Source organism: Diadema antillarum, unplaced genomic scaffold (assembly GCF_040938485.1).
Source record: "Diadema antillarum isolate AM-2024a unplaced genomic scaffold, OU_Dant_1.0 seq00000689_RagTag, whole genome shotgun sequence".
In the NCBI taxonomy this organism is placed as follows: Eukaryota; Metazoa; Echinodermata; class Echinoidea; order Diadematoida; family Diadematidae; genus Diadema; species Diadema antillarum.
In genome coordinates, this window is record NW_027271594.1 from 942766 (window position 1) to 962223 (window position 19458).

Here is a 19458-nt window from a genome sequence, read left to right on the forward strand (position 1 = left end):
CTCTGTTGTGTGGTCTGTAGCATTTTTTGTTTTTCCTACTAACATTAGACCCCATGCACTGAACATTTTCACAAGACATTACTGCCAACTAAATATGTGCATTTGCACTGGGGACCTATTCTCTGCACCCACAAATATATATATATATATATTAGACACACATACACAGACCCCGCACTAGGAGTATTCTAAAGTGATTTGTGTGTATTCACTGTCAGTAGGTGAGTACTCACTAAACTTTCCACATTTAAAAGCATTACAGCATGTGTTAACCATACGCATTCAATACGATTTGTAGGAATCATAACACGTCTCAAACACAAATAGATAGCCATCTTCTTCTCTGCTGCCATCTCGCCAGTTCTTCCAAAAAAATCGCCAAAAATATCCCCTGTCTCGATCACGATATTTCTTCAGTTGCCTGACTCTGAAGATCCGGTCAAGTCGGCTGTCTTCCTGGCCTATCACACATCGGCATCTGATCCTCTCACCTTTTTTTTTTTTGATCCGTGACTGATATCATTCCTCTTCTTTTATCCCAATTCGTTCACTCCCTCCTCCTCTCCCCCACCCCACCCTCAAGAAGAATCCAAGCACACTTGTTCAGCAGACACCGACTTGTTCTTGCATCATCGAAAGACAGTACACCTCAACTCCGGGACACGGGCACATCCCGCCCTGCGGCTCGTCGCATTCTCCTTGCATGTGTGCTTTCTGGGAAGTCTTTCTTCAGACGCAGAGGGCTTCGGTCGGACTATTCTCCACCCCAAGCAGGAGGAACCACTGTCCGCCCCGCCCGAACTGGAAGAGGTGCTCCCCACTTCCCACACTGGTATTAAGGTATGGTCCACAGCACAGGGCTAAGGGGGGAAAAGGCTGCAGTATTTGCTGTGTTAGGGCCTTCACCTGACCCCCCCCCCCCCCCTCTCTTTTCTCTCTCTAACTCCGGCAGATGGCCACAACAGATTTTTGTGCAACACTTCTGGCATCAATGAACAATGGCATACATTTTGACAACTGGTCCGTGTTTCACTCCAAAGGACAAAGTTGAAAAAAAAAAAAGGGCACCACATTAAAGATGCCTATAAGTTTGATTTCAGATAAATAGACAACTTTCATATATTCAATGATGGTTTCATCAAGATAATTTGTTTGTTTGTATTTTTTCTTTCTTCATTCTTCTGTACTGGCCGGTGCGATTAATTTGGCAGGATATTCTACTATCACACATGATTAGATAGTTCATTACAAGAATGTTGATTCAAACCACACTTTTGCGTGAATGGTTGTCATTCAATTTCTCGTACAATAAATACCAATATTCTAGATTTAGAGTTTGTTTCCAATAGTCAGTAGGCGAGAGACCGGTGACCACATTTTCATCACACGCGAGTGAATGATATCTGTCCGTGTCCATCGGGGTAGTAGGGGAGAGAAAGCAACTTTTTCCAGTCTTTCCAAAGGTTCTTCCACTCCTCTCGCAGGATGATGTCACAAGTGTCGTGGCATCAAAGTCACTCCTCGCCGCATCACTTCTTAGACGGTGTTCAGGCAAACATTCCAAGAGCTGGAGGAATAACTGATGCACAGACAAAGAAAAAGACATGCTATATTAATAGTGAAGTGTTAATAATGCCATACAATCCACTAATTGTATAACTTGTGTCCAAGAATGAGTTCACAGTGTTTATACACTACAGCTTGTCACTATTTTGACCAAATTCCCACTATCATGCTAATGAAAATGAAGTGTAAAATGAATATTTATATGAAATTCTCAATTCTTTACTCCTACAGGTCAATGATTTGTAATAAACTATCAAATATGTGTTTTCATGGAGCTACAAATAGAATGCAATGTAAATTTGATCATGTCAATTTAAATTGAATTGGGAGCGCATTTCTGTTCTTGTTTCTTGAATTTTTACTTCAAACACGACTTTCGAGTTTTGCTCATGACCACCTTTGACCCAACAAACTCTCCAACTTCATTTGGTCATACACAAATACCGCCTATGAGATCAGCAAAGATACTTTGGGTTGGTCTCAGTTACCATGGCAACACGTCACAGGGGAATTATGGACACAGACAGTTCTCAGAGAGGACAAAATACAGTCAACCTTGCTTAAGTCAACCTCGCATAAATCGAATAATCCCGTAATTCAAGTTTTTTTTTCAAAGTCCTCTTATCTTTATATTGTATTGATTTTAATCCCTCATAAGTTGCTTTTTCTCTATTAAAGTCGAAGCTATTTCCTCACTCCAAATAGATTCAACCTAGGAAAGGTTGACTGTATAACTCACAGCTGCAAACTGAAAGTATGGATGGCCGCACAATCTGTGAGCTGTGTTGTGAGGATACAAAGAAACTTAATCAGCAAAGAGATCTTGAAATTAAGTTAACACAAATACGGACACAATAGAACTTATAACATGTGTATACAATGATCCTTTCAGCAAATGAACCTCTGTAATGTACATCTCATTTTCTTGTCAATATCTTCCCAATTTCAAGGCATGGTAACACACATATGGTGTTTTCCGCTACACAAGGACAGTGTATTGTGTTTATAGTGTAGTGTAGTTACCATTTCTACGCAGGGCAAAATGCACCGTGTGGGTTGAATCCACAGTAGTAGCAGGAGAATCATCTCGGTGCAACTTCACTCCTAAATACCAAAAGGTTGTGAGATTGGGTTTGTTTGTTTCCCATTTCGAGTGATTCTTCGATCCACCGCACACATCTGTGGCAGAATGACTTGAAGCGTATTAATGAATGCTGCCCTGGACATAAAAATGTGTCAGATCTAGAGGAGGGTACCCAGGGAGAATCAGCCCACATGAAAACTTGTACGAGCTGGCAACAGAGGTGTGACGGCTGACATTTTCCTCCCGCATTCACACATGAGTGGGGGTAGTTATGTGAAGATGAATGACGACGAAAACATTCTCACAGCGTGCCTTTTACCTCTCGCCCTTGCCCAAGAGACAATAATACGACTTGTGTAGCGATAGGAATATTTATGAGGTAGACGATGATGTGAGAAGGTGATAACCAGTAAAAAGTGAATTATGAATGAGATGGAGAAAGGGAGAAGGGAGAGGGGAGAGAAAGGAAAATGATAGAGGAAAGAGTTGAGGAGTGAATGCCTGACAAACAGAGGCAGAATGGGATATATATGGAAACAAGAAAAATATATGGGAGAGTGGAGAGCAGAGTCAAATACAGAGAGGAGATGGTAAGATGACTGTAGTAGAAAGAAGATTAGTTGATATTTCAATCAAAAATTTAAAAACTATAAAAGCACTCTGAGAGCGCAGACCTCCGCCAAGCAGCTAATTTCTACCCATACACACATGCTGAAAATTGTCCAATTTCCCAATATAGAAGCATTTTGTTTACGTCACTAGCTTCTGGCTGCATGGTGCCTTGCCTGAGCAGAACATGCGCTCTAGAGCACATGTCTATGCAAATCTCAATTACGTGCAGCTTGAACTCCCAAGTTCACTGACCTTATCTGCAAAAAGATAACAAATCCTTGGAAAACAAATAAAAAATCCTCAATCACTACCAATATTTAATCATTCGTTCCTTGTGTCATCATCAACTTTTCCTGCAAGTTACACCTAAATCAGTCCACAACTTTCTAAGTTATTTTACACAGACACACAAACAAACAAACAAACCAACACGAATGAAATCAAAACCTCCTTCCTTGGCAGAAGTAAAACTGATTCATGGTGGATATCTAAAATGATGCTGCACGTACTGTGGAGTAATCAAAACCGTAATAACCTAGTCGGATGTACAGTCAAACCAGTCTATGGCGACCACTGTCTACACATAGCGACCGCCTGCTGTATGTGACCAATAAAGACAATTCCCCCAAAGAGAAAAGCCATGTTAATGACCCTGTCTATAGCAGCCACCTGTCTACAACGGCCACTATTTTCGTCTCCCTTTGGTGGCCGCTATACATAGGTTTGACTCTACTCCCAACAACCTCTACGGATACATAACAGTTTTTAAAGACATCAGAATATTTCTCATTCTATGAAGCAGACTGAGTTCCCCCCAAAAAATGTTTCCCCCAAAAAAATGTTTCCCCCTGAAACTGCGCTGTCCTACATAAATATGCTTTACAGATCTGGGAATAGGTTAGTGGAGTGAGAGTATTTGCATTCTTAAAGGGGGGGGGGGCGTCCAAGTGACAAGAACGTGGACAGATATACAGTATGCAACACACTCGAATGGGGACATTGGATCTGGGCTGTTTCGCGGAACAAATCCACAGGATGGATGATCGTGTTTCTCCGACAAAATTGATTGAATTAGGCAATGAAATTACTGGCTACGGAGACCGAGGCACACAAATATTTCGCAACAACATAACCTACGCTCGCTCTCTCTCTCTCTATCTATCTCTCCCATTGAACTCTTGACTATTGTGAAATTTGCTTGAACCATTTATGGAGAAGAAGAGTGTCTACGAGGGAGCAGTGTGAATGTGGTGAGATTAAACATAAAGAAATGTCCTCTTAATGTATGAGCCAGCAAAGCGAAGACAGACATAGTGAAACCATTTGAGACATCTGCCACTTCAATATTCAGACCTACTTCAGGGTGGGCCAAATAAAAATGTTATAGATGAAACACTTTGCAGGAGTTAACTGGTTGAGTCATCATTTTACTGGTAATATTTTTGTCCATTTCTGTTTCAGGGGCTTTAGAAGAGTCCCTCTAGCTGTTTCCCCTGCCATTTCCACATGTATGGGGGGGGGGGGGGGGCTCCCAGTCTAACATTACACAATGTTCCCCTCTCTCTCCAAAAAAAAATTAAAAATTGGGACATGCTAATGAATGAAATAGGTATGTATGTTCTGTGGGATGGAAAGAAAATGCACAAATCACAAATATTGCTTTCTTCCCATGGTGTCAACATTTGTATTATCAGGTTGTAGTAATGGAATAAATCTTGTTGTTGTTGTTGTTTTTTTTGGGGGGGGGGGCGGGGGCGGGGTGGGGAGAGGAAATCAGAAAAAAAACCACGAATACCCTCTTCATCAAACCTCTGAACACTGTCCTGCAATAACCCTGCAATAAATTCAAGAGGATAAATAGGATGTAAAATGTTATAATATATCACTGACCAAAACAATGATTATTGTTACACTTTTGTGCAAAGACTGACAGGAGGGTCATGGGTTGGCGACATTATCACTGCAGCTTATTCACACACCGTAGTTGCAACTAACAGCAATCTTCGGGGAAAGCATTTGACGCTTTCAACATTAACCCATCGAGAACAGACTAATTTTGCTACAACATGTATTTCGCACAGACACCTGCCCGAGTATACTCGGGACTCATCCTCAACAGGTTAACAGCTTTCTTTAGCTTTAGTTTTTGTCTGATATTGGTCAAATTTTCTGTCTTTGTCAGATTCGACGCTAGTACTCAACGAAACATCAACTGGAACATGGTGCATGGAATTGTCTTTCAATCCAGGCAGCAGAGGAGGAAAAAAAAGATATAGAAAGGAGAACAAAAAATTAATGTGTATAACTATCCTCATTTCAATGAAACTGAAAGGTGGGGGGGGGGGGGGAATGGCAAGTAAATGAACCGCATGGGGAAACACAGAACTGCGTAGTTTCATGCAGGCAAAAGTGTCGAGGTGCGACCTCATCTACTGTCGTAAAAATCTTTCCGACTCCTGTTTTCGCAGCTTGGTAACAGATCGCATCGATGCTTTCTTGCGCAGACAAAATGTGTGACATAAACTGCCTCTTCTATGCTTCTTTCAAATATTCTATGTTCTCCTATGTGTATTCTATCTTGAGGTTTAGCTGTGTGATGCTCTTCTTAGCAATTCACGCACATACAATGTTAATATATGACTATGATTAGTCGGCCATGAATCATAAGCTGTCTGATAAGCATCTGATACATGCATGAGTTGGGCTCCACTTGTATCGCCATGATAGACGTTTCCAAAACTTTTTCATCACAACCAAGTGTGAAAGTGGGTGTGACTCACAAAAAATAATATCTGACTCACCATGGCTTATTAAAAACTTGATGAATATGTGTCATGAAGATTGGAATTTCTCATTTGTGTGTGTGTGTATGTGTGTGTGTGTGTGTGTGTGTCCAGTAAAATATAGTTAAATCAAACATCATTATAACACTAAGCCACAAAAATTCAGATTTCACATTCTTCCTCTAGCCAGCTTTTGTGTAATACTTTTCACAATGTTACTGCAAAACCAGAAGCAATCGCAGCATAGAGCTTTGGCAAGTTGGAGCTGACTGCCTTTTTTTGTGGCATGAAACTTTCACAAATTGCAGTGCATGATGATGTAAAACACTGTACTAGCATTCAATGGACTATGTAGACAAAAACTTTCATCGCATTTTATTTTTGCGAAATCATGTATCTGCTTTTCTATTCTTCAAAATGCAAGGAACTTTTGAAAGGTCCATTGATCTACATCCAAGGGCATCGAGTGTGCCTTCAATTATACCTGGCCAATTCATTGTCACATTGTTATTCCTCTATCTAGGGTGAGTGGTGGCTTCTCTAGCCACCCACACACTCTGGGACGCGTCCTGCGTCCGAGAGGTGAGCAAAGTGAGCCATGCGTGAGTGCCTGGCGAGGATTGGAGAGTTGGCGGTCGGCGGTGTCAGCAGTCAGTGCGGCCAGCTACTGATTCTGTCGGGGGGCTCCGTGTAGAGCAGGGGAGGAGGGGAAGGTGGTGTACTATAGAAATAATTGGATTTCTATTTTTGATGAGACGGCCCATGCATCTTTTATGGCGAAGTGGGTTTTAACGATGGAATCCCCGTGTCTGGGGAATTTTCGGCGCGAAGACGGGGAAGAAAACTCCCCATCTCTAGATCCTCTTCATCAGATGTGTTTCGTTCCCCCCGCCCTATCTCCCCCTCTCATTTTTTTCCCTCTCTCTCGCTTTCCCTTCTCTATCCATCCCTTCTTTTTCACGGTTTGCCGTAAGAAGAACGACTGCGGGATGCGGAGCTTCAATATTTCATCTTCATCAAAGTTCATGTGTGACCACACACCATGAAAGATGAGACTACCTCGATCCCTTTGTTCGGAAGAGGGGGGCATGAATCTTTAATGTCCTTGCGTCAGCGCCTTAATTGGGGTATAACAAACGGCGAGGGTACAGGAGTGGGCGGGTGATGCGGATTGGGAGGAAAATACATCAAATACCATTTTGGTGATCCACATGCACAAGTGTAGTTTGTGTCTTCTCGGAGGCAGCACATTTTTTTCTTTCTATTCCTCCGCCTACCAATTTTTCCCAGGAGTTGATGACGTTCCAATAACGTGCGATGGGAAGTTGGGCCTCAGATTTTGTGAAAGTTCAAGGAGATGTCAACACTGATGAAACATTTAAAGAGCCATTTTCTACATAACTTTCTCTGCATGCCTATCTAGGAGAACCTCATATTTATGAATCTTCTGCTCAATAAAGTTGGGCAACATCAAAGCCCTCCAAGTTATAATTACTATATGATGTTTAGTTATCAACAAATGAAAAACATCACCATACATTCAAATTTAAGGGTTCTTTCATTAAATGTTCCTAATTTGCCTGACATAGCAACAACTAAATCACACAAACTGGATGTATTTTTCCCATAAGTTTAAATGTATCCAGTAAATAAACAGGTGAATTGAATGACTTGCTTCTATACTATGGGGAAATATGTCCACGAATTGAACACACAAGTACATATTAGCCTATTATCATCATGATCATTAAATATTCAAAATGCCTCTAAATTACCTTTTTTTGTGACATTGATATGCCCTTACTAATTGGGCGCCATTGATCAACTATGTCCTTCACTAAAACACATGGAACTTGCACAATGAAGTGATCGGCAGGTGTCAGCAACACTTACTGTTGACACAAAGGCCAAATTATTGTTTTTCCTTCCTTGTGTTGACAAATGTCACACATCTCCAGGCATATTGCATACTCAAATGTCACACTTTCATGTGGGTACTGTAATAACTACGCAAAGGCGACAGCTAGTCCACACCATTTTCTTTGCTAACGGTCATGCCAATCGATTGGATGAGAATGTGGGGGGGGGGGTAGGGGAGTAGAAGAAGTAACATGGACTCTGGTAGGTGGTACCATTATGCTTTTCTTTTTCCTTTCTCTTTTTAGTTTTCCCATCAATGCAACAAATATGGATTTTAAGGCCTGGATGAAATAACTGCAAGGTAGTAGCCAATGTGGCCAAATGTGAAGTTAAAAGTGTTTCATGTGGCGGCACACACGTGTCACACGCACGAGCGTGTCCTTTGTTTGATGCCCCTGCTTTGACACACGCAAATCGATTTCTAACGCTTTAAGAGGGTCACCTCCTCTTCCTGCAGCGCTCTCCGTCTAAATAGCGGGGCGGAAAAGCCACGGCGGCTTAAGTGCACACGAATGTCGACAGCCAGTTCGCCGCCGTCTCGTTTTCTTGATGTGAGCACAATGGAGTCCAAAATCGACATCACTTCTTCTTCCGCAACACTAATTGCCTCCCATCGAGAAGAAAATCAATAGTCAAAATGTTTTTATTATGGAGCCACATGTGTCACATGTCACAGAACAATTTTTTTTTTGTGCCCCAGGTGATGGTTATGGCTGCCTTCTGACAACTTACATGTACCATTGATTTAACCCTTCAAACCCCAGAAACTATATTTCATTTGAATTATCTTCATTCAGGGACTGATCATGCTCCAAAATTTTTCCCAAAATGCTGGAGATCCATGGACAATGTCCCTCCAGCGCTCTCTGCTTTACACTGTGAGTTCCGTCGTGTCTTGGAGACTGAAGTCAAGTAAGTAAGTCAAGTATTTGTAGGGATGTACTTTGTTTGAATGTCAAGATGACTGCACACACACACACACACACACACACACACGCATACACACACATGCATACTTTATGTACAGTCATTTGTAGTCTCCCATCCATGTCCAGAGACACTGTATGGTCCTATGGACCCAGAACCCTTTACTCATGTTTTAAAATGTCTGTATTTGAATAAAACCTATTAAGGGTTTCAGATAGAAACCCAGGGGTAGTCTGTATCAAGCATTCAGGGAGTGAAGACGTGCCTTGTCTTGCCAGCCTCTTGAACCCTATACTGTATACGCCGAATATTTCGTGCCGTTTTTATTTTCGCGAATTTCGCGAGTCAGGTGCTATTCGCGAAATTACACACGTATACGCACACGTATACATTTCTCTGTTCAGTCCAGCACTCCATGGTCTCGAATTTAACCACTGGCGAAATCGTCGGGAAGTCCCGATTTGCAAAAATTTAGACTCGCTAAATATATGGCGTATACAGTACTTTACATGTGCACTCACAACTTGGAGCCACGCTACACTGTCAACTGCAATATGCACGGGGACACTCGACATAATTTCCGCCTCGACTTGAAGCAACAACCAATGGCAACAGGCATCATTCCCGTTCTTTACAACCGTTTGTAAAAATTTGTAATGCTACTTGCCATATCAAGACTCATCAGAAACACACCCTATTCAAAAACATGAATATTCATGAGTTTGCCTATGATGGGATGCAATGCCTTATCGCCTCCTTTTTTTTTGGGGGGGGGGTGGCAGGGGAGCTTGTTGTCATACAGTTTCTGTTCCTTCTATTTTGATTGTATCAGCCAGACTAAAAAGATGACTCATTTGTTCCAACTGGGTCACTTGATCCAGGAAGATTATGAATACGATGGATGGCACCAATAGAGGGCCTCCCGCAACCTTAGAAATAATTGTGGCAATAGATTGATAGAGAGGGGGAGGGGGGGGGGGGGGAGAAGAAGGGAAGGGGTACATGGGGCCCAACTTTAACATATTTAAGAGGTAATTATCAAGTCATTACTACACATTACATAGATGGTTGTCTACCGCTCAGTTGACTGAAGGCTATTGTCTTGTGCTCTTAACACTTCATTCTCTCATAAAATGTGAAATACGATCATAAAACTTGATAACAGATATCTTGCCATGATGTCAAATTAGCAAAGTTCATGTATGGTTATGAAAGAGAGGGCTAAAAGTCAATGCAGATATACATATATATATGCAAATGATGAAGCATACTGCTATCTCCTCCCCCCCACCATCAGCCCTACAGTGTACCTCCTGGGAGGACAAGGATTAAAAGGAGATTGAGCCCCATCCCCTCCTACCCCCCAAACAAATAATAAAACAAAACAAAACAAAACAAAACATACAAACAGACAAACAAGAATCCTATAAAATCATTGTATTGTCCTGGTGCAATCCAGACATTTTCAGACCTTAAAGGGTGTGTACAGTTCTGGTCGAGGTGAAGATTTAGCTTTTAACGTTTTGCGAGATGTTCAGAAACTACTCTATGAGATGTCAAAGAGCATGCAGTTCTAAGGGGTATCAAAAGTTTATTCGATGAAAATCGGTGTTGAAATGACTGAGGTATCCAAAAACAAGGTGAAACAAAGATATCCTAATAAAGTTGGGGCATGTCGCCTTTTATCATTAGCATTTTTTGGGATATCTCAGCCATTTGAAAACCAATTTTCATCAAATAAACGTTGAATCCTTCTTAAAATTACATGCTCTTTCATATTTCATAAGAGGCTTTTCATTATCTCACTTAATAGGAATGTTCAACACATGAATGCCTACCTCAACCAGTACTGTACAGTCCCTTTAAAGGTGACAGTTCTCAACATTTAAAGGTAGGGAATCCCATTTGCAGGCCTTAAATGAAGAGTTGTATAAATACAGTGGTATGTTGAAGAGAGTATCATCTTAGAAACTTCCATAAAGTATTGAAAGTGGAAGGTAACATTTAGTACATTTTTATTGACCGTTAGATTTGAATTGAATTTTTTTCGGGGCTCACCGTAAATTCCAGTACATTACTAGGCTACCTTTGCAGACCCATGCACTGCATGTGTGTCCATCATGTATATTTTGTGAAGAAAGTTCATCAAAACTTACAAACATTTCTATATACATTCTTGCCACACACTCTATAAGTTATTACATCAGCTCTTATACTTTTAGATTTGTGTTTATAGATAAAGAATACAGAAGACTGCAACAAAAAGGCTTAAGTGTGGCTGACACACAGAACTACTGAGTAGTTGAGTTTTGTGCATTATTCAAATTGTAGATAACTGTTGACTTCCAAATTTCTCAACAGTGGCCTAAGCAAGTCCCCTGATGTTCATATTTAATGTTTTGCTGCATTTTGGGAGGTCTGTAAAAGGTATCCCCTACCTTTAACATGTACCTAGCACATACGAAATTTCTCTTCATGACAGTATAACAAATTAGAATTTATTGCCTAACCTCTACCATATACTCAATAAGCATATTGTCCCTAAGAAGAGGTACACTTGGCATATTTGTGACCTTTGCATTAGCAATTTGTGGTTCTCGGCAAGGAGATGTAATACCACAGTCATTCATCTATAATAACTGAGTAATATCTGAAAATTTGATTGAACTCTGCAATATATCATAATCATCTATACTATTTGTTTTGATTACATCTGCTAAAGGCAATACTAATGACAGGTTTAGATGGACATATTTCGGAATAAAATTGTCCTTGTTATTAACATCATTATTGTTATTTATCCGGCATTTGCAAGACAATGCAGATGATAACAGATTTAAAACAAACTAAACAAGCAAAATACAAGGATATATTGCAGATGTCAAGCTTTTATTGATTATTGTTATTTATAATCAAATTTGATAAACTATACAACAGAAATCATGTGTGAAAACAAAAATTTGAACATGCCGCCAATTCCAAAGGTGATCAGATTTAATAGATCAGAATGATTTTGATTCCTGTTTGTATACCAACTACAAGTCTATGTTTCTGAGAGGGAAAGAGAGAGAACTGCTAAATTCTAAAATCTAATCAAATTGCAATTATGTGACCTTTAAGATTTGAACAGAGCTAAAAGTTTTCCTAGTAATTTCTGTTTTATACTTGCTAGTAGCTTACCAAAGCATTATACAATCAGGCAATCCAACAGCTTCAAATACATACACACCTACACACGAATGTACACATAAATACTTACACACACACATACACACACGTATCAATACACAACCAAGTCAATTCCAACATCAACAACCTATTTTCGGCTGCTTCCTGCCTTGCTGAAACATCGCAGATTCCCTATTAACAGGAGCCGGGGCCATAAATCACAATCGCAAAAAAATGATTCATTTCACGACAGCCGTACACCACAGGATCTACACCTCTCCCTCCCCCTTTTGCAGCTATTTTAACTCATCACGTCCAGGGGGAATTGTGTACTGCAGAAAGCATCATCTAAACGTCATCATCATTTTCAAGTTGGCAACTCTAAATTTTTACTCGAGAAAAATAACACAGAATGGGAGAATTTCATCAATCAATAAATTATATATCCATTATTTGATTAGATGTGCACAAAATCTGAAATACATTTGCCAGTTTGAGAAAGAAATGAAAACCTTTTATCTTCTAAAAACTGTCCTGCCAATTTCAGAATCAATTTTTAGATTAAGCGATTATGAGTCTTTTTGCAAATGCTGCAAACCATAACTGTAATGTCTGTACAACAGTTCAAGGCTCAATGATCTTTGTTGAAAAGATACAGCATCGAACTATTGAGAAAATGACTGTATTCTCTGAGATGCAATGGCTTAAAGGGAATAACATCTTCTCTGTCCCAGGGCAGTGCCAATGCAGCAGTAGCTGATGATGGCAGCACAGAAGGGTACTGGTGGTGGGGGGGGGGGGGGGGGGGGGGTGGTGGGGGGGGGGAGGGGGAAGGGAGGGGGGGGAGAATGGAGATGAAGTGGAAATTGGAAGAATGCCACCTTTGTCCAAACATCATAAAATTGAGCTGTCACATTGTGGATTGTGCTCTCAGTGATCAGCTATTTGGGTGATGAAGGAGGAACAAATATTGGCAGAACTCATAAAGGAATCTTTAGTCACAGCCGGAAAGTAAAAAAAAAAAGAAGGGAAGTTTAAATAGTGGAACATACCAATTTAATTGGCTACCTTTGGACATGCACAACATGAAAAGTAATGGTCAAGAGTGGAAGAGAAAAAAATGCAGTCAACACTAATCTCATATGGACAATGGCACATAAAATTTCCAAATGCCCTGCAAGCCTGGGGGAAAAAAACCCCCAGAATGCATGGTGTAACTATAACACTAGAGTCACATATATTAAACTAAAATAAATTCAATTCAATTATTTTCAATAGAAACTGGCTGCCATTTGGGGCAAACTACAGAAAAATTACATCAATTTGCCTTTTGAATGCTTCATATGGAATGCAGTCCATATGACCAGCAATCACCAATCTTTACGAAAGTATGACAGGATGAATTTGAAATCTTTCTTGATGTTTAACATTTAAACACTTTAAAGCATTTCTATGAATCAGTTTTTACTGTACTTTTTATGGGGGAAATTGAAGATGATTTTCAGGCTATTGCATTGAGTTTTCGTAATAGAAATATATAAAACAAGGCAATGTCATAAGGCGTTTGAATTGACCAACTGTAATTGTTTCACATCAGCTGTAGATCTCTACTCCCCCCCCCCCAATAATAATAATGATAATAATAATGATAATAGTAATAATAATGATAATAATAATGATATTAATAATAATGATAATAATAATAATAATATAATATTAATAATAATAATAATAATAATACTAATACTAATACTAATACTAATAATAATAATAATAATAATAATAATAATAATAATAATAATAATAATAATAATAATCACTGAGTATACATGTTGAAAAATGTGGGAGAGATACTATTCTCTCATACAATTTTATTCTTTTTCAGGAATATATAAGGTATATTAATGAACTCATTTTAATTCTTTGCAATATCATGCAACAGCATCTATGATGATTTTTTTTTTGTCTGGAATTTATTGATGAATTTGATTATGTATGGTTTTCTTTTTAGAAACATTTGTGAATTGTTATAATCATTAGTAGTTTTATGTTTCATTTAGTATCTTGAATTTATGTTGACTTTTTATGGCATGGACTTGCTGAAAACAGCCTTTGGTTGATGCTAGTTTCATAGAATAAATGAAATGAATTGAATTGAATTGAATTGAGGAAACAATACACACCTGCACATAGAGCAAACACGAGTGTGAGACTAGATCACAACCTATTTGTCTGGTCCTTGAAAAAGTTTGCTAGGGATGCACTCAAAAAGCTCTTGACTGTAATCACCCTCTACTACAATTCACTCGAGATGCACACGATATTTTATGATTGTAATCGCTCCTTTCGTGCAAATCAAACATCTGTCACCCATCAAGTCTCGCTTGTGCACACACGTGTGTGTGAACTTTGAAACTACAGTCGTCATAACATGACAATATCATTCTGCGATGTTTTTTTAGGGATGTACTTCTTTTCTATCTAAAATTTGCAAAGGAAAACAAATGTTGAAAAAAATGGAAATGCAGTTATACAAAGTTAGCCCAAATTAATCCTCTCTATGACAGAGATCTGGACAGTGTGTAGAATGCCATGAATTTATCATTGCCAATCATCACTCTAAACATACAAAGGGTTAACAGTAAAATATTGTGGCTCTTGACCAATGCTATGCCTGTATGCAGTATTATGCATATGATACATGGGGATATATATATATAAATGTACTGGTATGTGTGTGTATTTCTGTGTGCATGCTTGTCCACAGGATATGTTCTGGATAAGAAATGCTTTATCAAATCTGCTCCTCAAGATGACCCTGGTATTACAACTGACTCAAAACTGCCAGCTTGCAAGTTATTTGTAAAAAGTGAAGAAGGGCATTATGGGTAAACATTCTTTTCAAAATTTGAGACCAAAGACTGCCTTGCGTATCATTAAGGATAATGAAGAGGCAAAATCACAACTTCTCCAAGCAAAATTCAGAGGCTGTACCATGTGTCACCTACTGGTTTAATACATGATCCTGATGTTAACCTTTCCCATCCCCATGAATTTTTGAGGGATCTAGGAGGTTGGCAATTATTCTATATTATTGACATTTACCTGTCTTATTCATCATACTTCCATTGAATTCTAATATAAACAGCATGAATCAGGTGGGAAAAGGAGAAAAAAATCATCAGAAAGACAGATAAAAAATTTTGAAATTCAGAAGCGTTGGAAAGTTTCCTACATTCTTCATAAAATGTTATCATGCACATTAATTGTAAAAAGAAAAAAAATTTTACCCCACAAAAAAAAAGGGGGGAATTGATTTTGTATTGCGCTCAAATGTGCTCATCCCCGAGGGTCTCTGATTTTCTTTTCAATTCGGGACTTAGTGAGTATTCTACATTAAAGAAGATTATGAGGGAGTTTTGATACAGGTGGATATACAGGGTAGTCAAGGGACAGTGAAGCAATCCCCACCTGCAGCATAATTGATGCGGTAAACATTGTGGGCACCGAAGTCCTGGAAACAATGACGTTTCTGTAAATCTGCATTTTTTTTTTTTGTCTCCACGGGACATCGTGACGGAGGAGGGTTTGCATGCCAGCCAAATATCATCCCCAATCGCGCCGCCGTCTCCGTGTACACGGACTGTTGCCATGGCGACAACAGGTTATTTACCCAAGGCAAGGGCCCCACGGCCACGGTCGTGTTTGCGGCAGCGCGTTCGGCCGAGGTCGAATGTTCCGTTTGCTCTGGTCGGAAAGTGATATTCGCTTGATATGTTTTCCACGATAAGTGTGACTTCTTGAATGCAATTTTCCTGCTCCAGAGGGGTGCCCCAATATGATGAGATTAGGAAAAAAAAATGCTAAATTCTGTCACATCTACAAACACTTAACAATCAAGAATGTGCATAGGAAAAGTAATACACTGACATCAACACTATCAGTCTGATGTTAAATCATTTAATGTTATCACATCATACCACGGGGGGGGGGGGGGGGGGGTTCAGATTTAGTTTCCAAACAAGAATCAGCAAAATGCTTTTCTAAAATGGCTTTCGAATACAAAAGTAATTTCATCCTCTTGCCATTACTAGTCATTGACTCCTTGGTTTCTTCAAAATGTATCTACTCTTTTCATGTATCTGTGTCTTTGTTTTTAATTCTGAGGTTTGGAGACAAAGGTGACAATTTCATGGACACATTTAAACCAGACTGTTCAAGACACTGTGGATTTAGTTGTACACTAGTAGATTTTTAAACAGGGAGTGGAATTTACTCAACATCCTACCTACTGGACTCTGAAATTTTACTGAAGTATTTGCACTGACATATTCATTGCATAAACTGCAGGGTCTCCAACATTGTATGAGAAGTCATTTAAAGGGGCTATTCAGTTATTATTGTTGTGCATTCTTTATTGACCTCCATTACACTTATCAAATATCTGTTTTGATATCATCTGCTGAAGGCAATACTAATGACAGGTTTAGATGGACATATTTCGGAATAAAATTGTCCGTATTATTAACATCATTATTGTTATTTATCCGGCATTTGCAAGACAATGCAGGTGATAACAGATAAATAAACTAAACAAGCAAAATACAAGGATATATTGCAGATGTCAAGCTTTATCTATTATTGTTATTTATAATTAAATTTGATAAACTATGCAACAGAAATCATGTGTGATGTGACATGTCGCACGATTCTGATGTCTAGTCCGCAACATCCGCTGAATCAAAAAGAGTTGCAATGACTGAAGGCTCGGTATAAAAATTGGGATATTCATCTGAATTTACTCCTATCATCACTGACCTGTTACTTTCACTGCCTTCCTGTCATATAACTATACCTCTCCATGGTGCAACTTTATTCTCATTTGAAAGATGCTTGATCTTAATTACCTGAGGTGACTCATCATAAACTTTTAAGTGGATGTGTAGGGGAAGTATACAGGAGCTGGTGTAGCATAAACGGGCAAAGTCCTGAAAGTATTTGAAAAGTCTGGCATGATCTAATATAAATGCAGTTAAAACTGAGAATTTGCAATGAAACTACGGGAGCATTCTAATGGGTTAATCAAACACGTGATGATTATAAATTGAGCACAGCTTAAGCGACAAAACGGCAACCTGTTAGCTGCCCCTAATGACCTGCAAACGCGGCACGAGCGGGGCACGCAATAAAAGTGTCTCCTTGCCTTGCCAATGGAATTAGCGACATGAATCTTATTAAAACCCTGTAGATTCCAATTACATCGGACCAGCACTGTGAGCATGCAATAAAACGGCCAATACCCAATTTAATCTCGCATTATTTTATTACACACGCTGGATTTCCAGCCTGTTTCATGGCTGCGACCGACATTGACTCGAGTTGATGGGGGGGGGGGGAATGATGGTAGTTTGCTTCCAACATTTGTCTGAGCAAGGGACGTTGAGCAATAGAGGCTAGCCAATAATGGAATTACATGAGATGAGAAAGTGGGACATGAGTTATACCACACGAGCTAGAGCAAATGGTTCATTACTGAAGCGCAGGGCAATACCTCACGCACTTTCACGTCCACGGCACAAGACTTTTTTTTTCAAATTTGCGCCGCTACGTTAATTTGACAAAATAGATCACAAGTTGATGACTCAATAGCACCCTGATGCACAATCACCAGCAGGTTAGACATGATGAGTGCGTGTCGTGGGCTGCTTCACTAACCACCTCTTGTAGTGGCGATGTTCGGCTATTGAATTAATTAAATTAATAATAATAATAATAAAAGTCAACTAGAAATGTCGCTATGGCGACTGGTATGCCTCCGCCATAATGCATGATTCTCCTAATAGGTCTATAGTACATGTGGACAATGTGTGATTATATACATTTTCACAAAATTGGCAAAATATCAAAATGACATGTTTGTCACAAATGTATCGAATGTTCACCTTCCTTGACCTACGTTTAATTGGATGAATAGGAGAGCATGTATTTGGGGATTAAAGAACTTTAACTTCGACTTTGACCCTTTCATAAGTTTACGCACTTGAGTAATTTTCAAGGTATGGAGAGAAAGTGCAATTTCTGTATTGAACAATAAATTGTTATCATTTTCATCTGGCCTTTGATTCATAAGAGAATCACTGTCAGGTAGAACATACATAAATATGTACTAAGTTTAAAGATAACTTCAGCCACTTCTGAGATATGGAGAAAGTTCAAGTTCAGCACTTTCACTTGATCTTTGACCTTTTGACCTTTGACCTTCTTGGCAAAAAAAAAAAAAATCCCAGAGAATCTCGAGTGGGTTATACATGCATACATCAAGTTAAAAAAAAAAAAAAAAAATCCTGCTGGCACTGCATAAATATAAGGAAAATAGTAAAATTTTGAAGTATTGCCCTTGACCTTTGACCCCATGAACCCAAAATTCCCTAGATAACCACTGCCAGTCAGTACATGCATATATACTTTGTTCCATAAAGATACCTTGAACAATTTCCAAGATACAGAGAAAAAAGTGAAATTTTAACATTTTACTTGACCTTTTGACCTCATGACCCCAAACTTTCATCAGAGAATCTTAATTGGGTAATACATGTATACACTAAGTTTCAATAAAATATCTTCAGGCATTGCATAGATATGGGGGTAATAGTGAAATTTTAAGCATTTGACCTTAACCTTTTGACCTTTGACCTTGAGCATGTGCACCCAAAAGTTGATAGGCATAACTTCACCCCCTAATACACATACATGCCAAGTTTCATTAGGATACCTCAAAAGGTTTTGATAGTTACCCTGTCCACAAAATTCATTACAGACGGACGAAAGGACGGACGGACAGAAGGAAGGACGGACGGACGGACAACCCGAAAACATAATGCCTCCGGCACCACTTCGTGGCGGAGGCATAAAAAGTGATGTATTGGTCAGCTCATTCTGTTGTACAGAGGGCAATTTCTTTCTTCCTTCCAGATCCAAATAGTACTTGAAAACTGGGGATAGTGGGGCGTTAGATTCGATTCCTAATGTTCCAGTTCAATTTCTGATTTAAACTGAAAGTGCGTACATTACAAGGATGCAAGTTTGTAAGGAATTCCACCTGTATCTAAAATATGAAAGTTTTGGAATATCAATGTTGCACACAAATTTAACCCACTGAGAGTGAACTGATTTCGCTAGAACACGCATTTACCACAGACGCCTTCCCGAGAATACTTGGGACTAGCCTTCAAAGGGTTAATGACACAATGACAATAGTTGCCACGGAGATGATGTCATCACCTCACAAATCTCCTGATGACCTCTGACATCAATCTTTCTTTCTTCTCCTTTACTTTTTATGACATTAAAATCCCTGAAAATATTAACTGTGTCCTCTATATCAAATCAGTGTATAAC

At 39.2% G+C, this 19458-nt stretch overlaps 1 protein-coding gene across 1 annotated transcript in view; it reads right to left on the bottom strand.

Moving 5' to 3' along the window:
• Window positions 1-1348: 1348 nt before the first annotated feature.
• Window positions 1349-19458, bottom strand: part of LOC139737332 (uncharacterized) — a 54889-nt gene continuing 36779 nt past the window's right edge. The window contains exon 2 of the mRNA XM_071648010.1: window positions 1349-1579. The gene's annotated coding sequence lies outside the window, so the exon portion shown is untranslated. The remainder of the gene's footprint in view (window positions 1580-19458) is intronic.